The following is a 10,695-nucleotide window of genomic DNA, read 5'->3' on the forward strand; positions in this document are numbered from 1 at the left end:
TTCAGCTAGGAAAGGATATCTTTTTTATAGTCAATTGTGCTATTAGAAAAATATAATTCTTCATGGGAGATTTTCTGGGTCTGAAAAGAGAGAGCAGAGAGACAAATTAATCTAAATACTCAATTATATGAGTTTGATAGTGGAATGAGTTATTACTTTGAACAATGACACTAATTCATACATAAATGTTCTTGTAAATAATTACTGAAGAATTGCTTTGTGAAGATTATTCATCATCTGAAAGTGTTAACTCAAGGCATTTTCCCCTACATAATCCATAACACTTGATCCATAAACCATGAATGCTTTAGTAGTATACATTACTAATATTGAAATTTTGAATATGTGAATGCCTTGGTTTTATTTTTTTGCCTAACTGCACTGGCTAAAAATCTCAAATAAATGGTTGAATAGAAGTAGTGGAAGCAGGCATTCTTGTTTTATTCCTAATCTTGGGGCAAAGCATCCATTCTTTTGTCATTAAGTAGAATGCTTCCTATGGAATTTTTGTGAATGCCCTTGAATAAGATATGGAAGTTTCTTTTTATTCCTAGTTCACTGAGTGTTTTTTGAATGAAAAGTGATTTTTATCAAAATATTTTCTCCATCTACTGATATGATCATGTGATGTTTTATTATATTCTATTGATAAAACATACTACATTAATTAAATCATTTATGTTAAACCAACTTTGAATTCCTGGGATAGTTCTCATGTGTTCATCATATATAACTCATATGTTACTGAGTTCTGTTTCCTGGTATTTTGTTGAGTTTTTATTTTTCATTTCTATTTATAATAGAATTGGTCTATAGTTTACTTCATGTCCTTATCTGGTTTTAGTGTCAGGGATATGCTGGCTTGATAAATTGAGCAAGTAAATATTCTTTCCTCTTTTATTTTTTGAAATGGTTGAAGAAGGATTGCTACTAATTATTTGCATGCTTGCTGGAATTTGATAAAAAAACATTGAAGACATTTGTGTCTATGCTTTGAGAATAATTTCTCTACTGTCAATTTAATATTTTTATTTCTTATAGATCTGCTCCTCTTTTCTAATTCCTCTTCAGTCAGTTTTAGGAGTTTGTTTTGCTAGTAATGTGTCTATTTCACCTAAGTTATCTAACTTATTGGCATGCAGTTATTCATAGTATTTCTTTATAACACATTTTTATTTCTGTAGGATTAATAGTAATGTCATAGCTTTTATTTTTGATTGTAATAATTTAATTTTAGGGAGTCAATCAAGATAAGATTTGTTAAATTTGTTGATATTTTCAAGGAAAAACTTTTGATTTTCTTTCTGTATTAATTTTCTAAATTATATTTCATTAGGGATCCCTGGGTGGTTGAGCAGTTTGCCATCTGCCTTTGGCCCAGGGCGTGGTCCTGGAGTCCCGGGATTGAGTCCCGCATCGGGCTCCCTGCATGGAGCATGCTTCTCCCTCTGCCTGTATCTCTGCCTCTCTCTCTCTCTCTCTCTCTCTCTCTCTCTCTCTCTGTCTATGATGAATGAATAAATAAAACCTTCAAAAAATAAATAAATTATATTTCATTAATTTTCATGCTAATCTTTATTATGTCCTTTCATCTGACGTTTAGTTTAGTTTGCTGTTCTTATTTCTGTATATTAAAATAAAAAGATAGGATGTTGATTTTACATCTTTTGTTTAATAGAGAAATTGCAGGGGCGGAGCAGGATGGTGGAAGAGTAGGGTCCGCAAGTCACCTGACCCCACCAAATTACCTAGAAAACTTTCAAATCAACCCATGAATTCGGTTTGAGATTTAAAGAGAGAAGAGCTGTAAATCTACAGTAAGAAGAGTTCATGCTTCTATCAAGGTAGGAAGACAGAAAAAAGAAATAAAGAAACGGAGGCATCCAAGGGGTAGGGGCCCTGTGAGAAGCCGGGCTAAGGCCACGGGGAGTGCCCCCAGGACAGGAAAGCCCAGTCCGGAAGAAGCAGGAGCTTCACTAATCTTCAAGAACGGAGTGAAAGGCACTCGCAGGGAGTAGGAGCAAGATCCCAGGAGGGGAGGGGAGGCCCTCAGGCTCCCTGGGACACTAACAGAGCACCTGCGTCCAGGGGAGAGCTCCCCCCATCCCCTGGCCGAGCTCCCTAAAGGGCTGCAGCGGGCGCCCGGCTGGAACCAGGAGCAGCTCGAGGTGGCTCCGGCAGAAGCTCCGAACTGAGGGGATTGCGCAGCAGGGAGCGCGATTCCAACAGCACAGACCGAGGAGCCCAGGGTACTGGGGAACACAGTCCAACATCCGTGGCTCCCCCCCGGGACAGGCAGAAGCCAGGAGGGCACAGGACAGCAAGGACACTCCTGACGCCGGGTTGCCCCGAGTTGTGCAGATCAGCGGCCCCCACCCCCAGAGCATACAGGCCCCTGTGGACTGGGAGCTGCGGTAGTTACTGCAGGAGCTGACTCCAGGGCTGGAGAGCTGACCGCTGCCACTGTTGTTGTTCCTCCTGGGGCCTCACAGGATAAACAACCCCCACTGAGTTTCACAGTGGCCGCCCAAGATAAACAGGTTAAACAACTTTCGATGAGCCGTGCAGCAGGCAGGGGGGCTGAGCAGATCCCCCAAGTGCTAACACCTGAGAATCAGCACAGCAGGTCCCTCCCATAGAAGACCAGCTAGACCAACAGGGGAAAAACAAATTATTGACCAAGCTGCACTGGAAAGTACCAGGGGAAGTTGAGAGATTTACAGTATAGAGAAGCAGATGCTACTCCCCCTTGTTTTTTGTTTTCTATTTGCTTCCCTCCCCCTCTTATTTATTTTCTTCTCTTATCTCTTTTTTTTCTTGCTTTTTTTTACTTTTCTTTTCTTCTTTCCCTTCTCTCTTTTTCTCCTTTTCCCAATACAAATTGTTTTTGGCCACTCTGCACTGAGCAAAATGACTAGAAGGAAAAACTCACCTCAAAGGAAAGAAAGAATCAGAAACAGTCCTCTCTCCCACAGAGTTACAAAATCTGGATTACAATTCAATGTCAGAAAGGCAATTCAGAAGCACAATTATAAAGCTACTGGTGGCTCTAGAAAAAATCATACAGGACTCAAGAGACTTCATGACTGCAGAATTCAGATCTAATCAAGCAGAAATTAATAATCAATTAAATGAGATGCAATCCAAAATGGAGGTCCTAATGACGAGGGTTAACAAGGTAGAAGAAAGAGTGAGTGACAAGTTGATGGCAAAGAGGGAAACTGAGGAAAAAAAGAGAAAAACAGAAGATCATGAGGATAGATTAAGGGAAATAAATGACAGCCAGAGGAGGAAAAACCTACGTTTAATGGGGGTTCCCGAGGGCGCTGAAAGGGACAGAGGGCCAGAATATGTATTTGAACAAATCCTAGCTGAAAACTTTCCCAATCTTGGAAGGGAAACAGGCATTCATATCCAGGAAATAGAGAGATCCCCCCTAAAATCAATAAAAACCGCTCAACACTTGGATATTTAATAGTGAAGCTTGCAAATTCCAAAGATAAAGAGAGGATCTTTAAAGCAGCAAGAGACAAGAAATCTCTAGCTTTTATGGGGAGAAATATTAGATTAACAGCAGACCTCTCCACAGAGACGTGGCAGGCCAGAAAGGGCTGGCAGGATATATTCAGGGTCCTAAATGAGAAGAACCTGCAGCCAAGAATACTTTATCCAGCAAGGCTCTCATTCAGAATAGAAGGAGAGATAAAGAACTTCCAAGATAGGGAGAAACTGAAAGAAAATGGGACCACCAACAAGCTCTGCAAGAAATATGAAAGGAGACCCTGTAAAAGAAAGAGGAAGTTGAAGGAAACAATCCACGAAAAAGGGACTGAATAAGTATCATGATGACACTAAACTCATATATTTCAAGAGTAATTTTGAATGCGAATGAGCTTAATGACCCCATCAAAATGCGCAGAGTGTCAGAATGGAAAAGCAGGACCCATCTATTTGCTGTCTACAAGAGACTCATTTTAGACAGAAGGACAACTACAGCCTGAAAATAAAAAAGTTGGAGAACCATGTACCATTCAAATGGTCCTCAAAGGAAAACAGGGGTAGCCATCCTTATATCAGATAAACTAAAGTTTATCCTGAAGACTGTAGTGAGAGATGAAGAGGGACACTATATCATACTTAAAGGATCTATCCAACAAGAGAAATTAAGAATCGTCAATATATATGCCCCGAACTTGGGAGCTGCCAAGTATATCAATCAATTAATAACCAAAGATAAGACTTACTTAGCTAATAATACAGTTATACTTGGTGACTTCAATCTAGCGCTTTCTACACTCTATAGGTCTTCTAAGCACACATCTCCAAAGAAACAAGACCTTTAAATGATACACTGGACCAGATGGATTTCACAGATATTTACAGAACTTTACATCCAAACGCAACTGAATACACATTCTTCTCAAGTGTACATAGAACTTTTTCCAGAAACGAACTAGGGGTGGTAGAAAGGGAGGTGGGTGGGGATTTGGGGTGACTCGATGACGGGCACTGAGGAGGGCACTTGATGGAATGAGAACTGGATGCTATCCTATATGTTGGCAAATTGAACACCATAAAAATAAATTAATTTAAAAAAGGAATTGCAGCTCTATATCTTCATAGAGGACTGTTTTTGCTGTATTCCATAAGTTTTGGTTTATTGTATTACTGTTTTTATTTATTCCAAAACATTTTCTAATGTATCTTGTAATTTTATCGATGACACATTTTTTATTGAGGTGTGTTGGTTAATTTCCACAAGCATTTGAATTGCCTTATTATTAATTTCTATTAATTAATAATTTTTAGTATATTATTAATTTCTCACTTTATTGATTTTGTACATCGAGTTAGCAAGTATTTGCATCTTGCCAAAAGGTTCTGTGTATGTGTTAGGCACAACCTTAATAACGAAAAAATTTACCATTCCTCCTTGGCCTTCACTTCGTTTTCTCAAGGCCTAAAGTTGAAACAAAAGTTATAGATTGTGGTTTTCTATGATGTTTTCTGAGCATGTCTGTGGCCTTCTAGTACCTCAGGAATATGTCAGAGTTTTTCAAAACCTACTATTGGACAACTTATTATTCAGATCTTCTTTTAATGTTATGGGCATATTGCTCTTTTCCTGGATTGACATTATACTCTTAGGTAGCTAGGATGTAAAATAATTGTCACCAGTTATTTTAAACAAGGCCCTGAAGATAGGGTGCTTCCCTTAAAATGAGTTCCAAATTAGGTCAACTAAACACACCACCATGTAAATGAAGTTCTTTCAGAGAGCTGAGAGACAGATCATATAATGACAATAGTCTTTTGGTGGGACTTTTTGACGAACTCCAAACTCTGGTCTCTCCTTTACAATGGCTGGAAGGTTACTTCTCTTCATAGTTACCACGGTTGTCATGGTGCTGATTTTCCAGGCTACAGTGAGGCTGAGGAAAGGCAAAGAGGTAAATTTTACAATGTCATAATCCATTCTGCTGTCTTTATTGAGATTCAGTATATATTTTTTTCAATTAGTGGTCCTCAGATTGTTGTAAGCTTTTTTTAATTACCAGAGATCTCAAAAGGTTGATTTTTCACTTTTTTGCCAGTACTTTTATTACTTTTATAAGATGGTAGATTTATGGAGGTTATGATTCAGCCAATATGTAAGTGCCCCCTCAGAAAACCATAGTTTAGTGTAAATAAAAAAATAAATAAAGCAATTATCATTTTAAATGTAGTGGGTAATTACAGTGGAAAAGACTCTAAAATATATAATCTGCTTAATCAACTGACAAATTAAGTGACAATTAACAGTTCAGTATTTGAACTTATTTCTTTAAGTATTATATTTAATTATGGGTCAGTAACATTGAGTTATATTTTCTAGAATATTTTCTATAATATGTGTTATAAAATTTATTAGCATATTATTAATTAAATTATATTATAATTTTAAAAGAAGTCTTTACTGTATTTGTTCCTTTTGTCACTCTTAAAATTAGTTGCTTATAATTTCTCCCATATTTTTTCTTGAATAATATTTCCATCTTTTTTTTGAGAGAGAGACAAACCAAGAAACAGATGCTTAACTACAGTGAACAAACTGATGTTTCCCAGATGAATGGGGATTAAGGAGGGCACTTATGATGCTCATTGAGTGTTGTATGGATGTTTTGAATCAATATATTGTGCACCTCAGCAAAAGAAACAGTCAACAAAACTAAAAGACAACCTACAGAATGGGAGAAGATATTTGCAAATGACGTATCAGATAAAGGACTAGTATCCAAGATCTATAAAGAACTTATGAAACTCAACAGCAAAGAAACAAACAATCCAATCATGAAATGGGCAAAAGACATGAACAGAAATCTCACAGAGGGAGGCATAGACATGGCCAACAAGCACATGAGGAAATGCTCTGCATCACTTGCCATCAGGGAAATACAAATCAAAACAACCATGAGATACCACCTCACACCAGTGAGAATGGGGAAAATTAACAAGGCAGGAAACCACAAATTTTGGAGAGGGTGTGGAGAAAGGGGAACCCTCTTGCACTGTTGGTGAGCATGTGAACTGGTGCAGCCACTCTGGAAAACTGTGTGGAGGTTCCTCAAAGACTTAAAAATAGATCTGCCCTACACCCAGCAATTGCACTGCTGGGGATTTACCCCAAAGATACAGATGCAGTGAAACGCCAGGACACCTGCACCCTGATGTTTATAGCAGCAATGTCCACATTAGCCAAACTGTGGAAGGAGCCTCAGCATCCATCGAAAGATGAATGGATAAAGAAGATGTGGTCTATGTATACAATGGAATATTACTCAGACATTAGAAACGACAAATACTGACCATTTGCTTTAACGTGGATGGAACTGGAGGGTATTATGCTGAATGAAATAAGTCAATCGGAGAAGGACAAACATTATATGGTCTTATTCATTTGGGGAATATAAAAATAGTGAAAGGGAATAAAGGGGAAAGGAGAAAATGTGAATGGGAAATATCAGAAAGGGAGACAGAGCATGAGAGACTCCTAACTCTGGGAAATGAACTAGGGGTGGTAGAAAGGGAGGTGGGCGGGGGGTGGGAGTGACTGGGTGATGGGCACTGAGGGGGGAGCTTGATGGGATGAGCACTGGGTGTTATGCTATATGTTGGCAAATTGAACTCCAATAAATATATACATTTAAATATATAATATATATATATATTGCACCTGAAGCAAATATAATGCTGTAAGTTAACTACACTGGAATTACAATAAAAGTGTAATAAAAATATTTCCAGATTTTAGTTTTTACATTCATTGACATTGGATTAAATTTTGCTTGTTCATTTGCTTCTTCTTTAGTTATGTTTGGTTTTATCTTTACATTTTCCTTTTCATCTTGGGCTTATTTTCCCCACCTTTAAATTATTTTGTTGAAGATTTAGGCAATATCTTTGTTGGGGCTTCCAAAACTTACTAGATACATCTTTCCCCGTTTTTTTGGCCTATGTGCATGCATGTCAGAGTGACATGTGTGAGAAAGGGGAAATAGCAAAGGCTTATGTCACTGCTACGGTCATGATTTGTCACTGAAATTATCTAATTAGGCAGATATTTAAAACTGAGTCATTTGTGTGGGTGCTTTGTGGTTATTTGGAACTCTCATCCCTGGGAACTCTGAATTGATAGTTCTCTCTGCTCAGGCAGTTCTTTGGTTGTCTGCATAGATTGACTTTTTTTAAATCCCTTTGTGTAAAGTTCTAGTATCATTGTGCTTCCCCTTCATGTCCCTTTATGTGAGCTTCTAGAAAAATAGCTATTTTTTATGTGGTTTGCATGTGGTTTATAGGATATGCACACCTTAAACATGTTTTTGTGATAATAAAATTACAACCCAACCATTGTTCTCTACTATTATGGGTCACTTTAGCCAAGTCTATTGCTTTTTGATTTCTCCAGCATGAGCCATGCACCAGTTAAATGTGTCCCTCAAGCTCTAAAAGGCAAGCATTGAACTCTCTAAGATGTCCTTCTGAGGTTATTTTCACTGGCTTTGAGGTAAGGAGAAAACAGCTCCTTTTCCCCCTTTCCCATGGGAGATGATAGGATTCAATGTTTCTAATTCCCATCTTCCTCAGTTATCCTTTCCCAATTATTTTTATAGCCTAAGTATTTCAGTTTATTGAATATTTAAAACACAGTTTATTATCACTTTCTTTGTAAGTCGAGTTTAGGTGGTTGAGTGACTTGCTTGACAACATAAGGTCAGTTATTTGCCACTATTGTCTTAGTGCCTCATCAATAACTAAGCTAAAAAAATAACTAAGCTAAAAAGTCCTCCTATATTATAATCATAACATGCCATGTAAGAGCTATAATGGCATTGACAAACTCTAATTTTATCTTTTAACACACCATTACTTGTATAATATGCTCCATTCATACTCATCTAATGTCATTTCTGGGACATGCTCTGTTCTCTTAGGTCTCTGTGAATTTTCCTTTGGTATTTCCTCTGCTTAGATCACTAGTGCTTACCCTTCTCCTCCCTTATCTCACTTTGAGTGTCCTTACAGAATTTACTTGATCACACCTATTTATTTTTTATTCAAGTATCCATTCAGATGTTACTTTTCATAGTACAGCTTTTTTAAAACCTCCAGACTTACATAGTTATTCATTACATATGGCCTCATGGTAATCTATTTTACTCCATCACAGCCTTTAATACTTTGAGTGTAATTATTGGTTTACTTATGGGGTCTGCCTCGCTATATCTTTGAGTTCCTCAAAGATAGGAACAGAATCTATGTATTACTAAATCCCTAGATCTAACAAAGTTCATGGAATATAGTAACTGTTTAGTAGGTCCACCATATATTGCATAACTGAATGAACTAAAGTTGAGTATAAAGATAACTTAAAAGTATATTATGATGAAACCTATGCATAAATATAAATAAAAATACATGTAAATAATATAATGGTTGGTAAATCTGTATGAAAAAACTAAACTGAACTTGAGAATAAATAAAAGATGAGGAATGGTTTTCAGCTATATTATCTTGGCAATTCACTCTTTTCTGATTACATATTTCTAAAGTAAGGATTTTTAAGTGTATTGCTGTCTTTCAAATATTTTCTTAATTTTATTAAACTTTAAAGAAATAACGTATGTTTATTTGTCATGGAACACTTTCTTCAAACAAAATCTTCAGAAGCAAAATAAAATATGACTTGAATAGTTATTTGAAAACGCAAGTTTGTAGCTTAAGAGAGGTTATGGCTGGTAATATATGTTTGACATTCATACAATTATATGCATAAAAAGAAAGAGCAGCTTCTTTAAAATTGAGGGGAGAAAGATGATAAAGCCTCCAGAACACCCTTAACCATAGAGAATTATCTGAAGAAGTGTGCTACTTTACCATAAAATTCTGAAATCTTCTAATTTCACCAAAAAGGAAGTAATTATTTTTCCATTTTTTGGTATAAAAGTAAACATTTATTTAATATTATAAAAAAATTTTTTCAGAAAACTACAAAAGAAGAATGGAATATTACTCAGCCATCAAAAAGGATGGAATCTTACCATTTACACTGACATGGATGGAAATGGAGGGTATTATGCTGAGGAAAACGAGTCAGTCAGAGAAAGTCAATTATCATATGGCTTCATTCATATGTGGAATTTAAGAAACAGTATAGAGGATCATAGGGGAAGGGAGGGAAAAATAAAATAAGATAACATTAGAGAGGGAGATAAACCATGAGACTCTTAACTACAGGAAACAAATAGGGTTGCTGGAGGGAAGTGGGTGGGGGATGAAGTAACTGGGTGATGAGCATTAAGGAAGGCACGTGATGTAATAAACACTGAATGTTATATGTAACATGAATTACTGAACTCTACATCTAAAACCAATGATACACTGTGTGTTAACAAATTGAATTTAAAATAGGTTCTATTTTCTTAATTTTTTTATACTGACAAATATTTATATGCAACTAAAAAAATAATATTGTTACTCAAAATCAGGTCCGATCTTTGTTTTCAGCTCTAGTAGGAAGTGATCTCTAGGCCCCTTAATATCTTATAGGAATATAATTCTTGGGGCACCCAGTTGGCTCAGTGGGTGAGCACCTGCCTTTGCTCAGGAGTGGCTCACCTGCCTTGTGATCCTGGAGTCCCAGGATCGAGTCCCATATCGGGCTCCCTGCATGGAGCCTGTTTCTCCCCGTACCTGTGTGTCTGCCTCTGTGTGTGTGTGTGTGTGTTTCTCATGAATAAACAAATAAAAATCTTTTAAAAAAAGGAATATAATTCCTTTCTTAGGTTTTGTAATGCCTGATAAGAATATAACTCTTTGATAAGGACTTTGGTCACCAGATAATTTATCTTTGTAATGTATGTATGGTGGGAGTTTGGGGCCTCACAGTATCAGTTATGCCCCCAGAAGGAACTAGATACTAAAGATATTAGCTCAAGCTTTGGGGACGGGGCTGGAGACTAAAGATCAGACACATGGAAATCAAAAGCTTTAGCGAAATTCCCTGGTTGGCAATACTCCAGTGAATATTGTCACATATTGAAGCCTGAGGAGTTATCATCATCCATGATTTTTTTGGGAAATAACAACCAGAAATATGTATTTGGAACTTTCTCTATTTCGCTTTAGGCATCTCTTTCCTTAACTAACTTTAGTCTG

The sequence above is a fragment of the Nyctereutes procyonoides genome, unplaced genomic scaffold (genome assembly GCF_905146905.1).
Source record: "Nyctereutes procyonoides isolate TBG_1078 unplaced genomic scaffold, NYPRO_anot_genome, whole genome shotgun sequence".
NCBI lineage: Eukaryota > Metazoa > Chordata > Mammalia > Carnivora > Canidae > Nyctereutes > Nyctereutes procyonoides.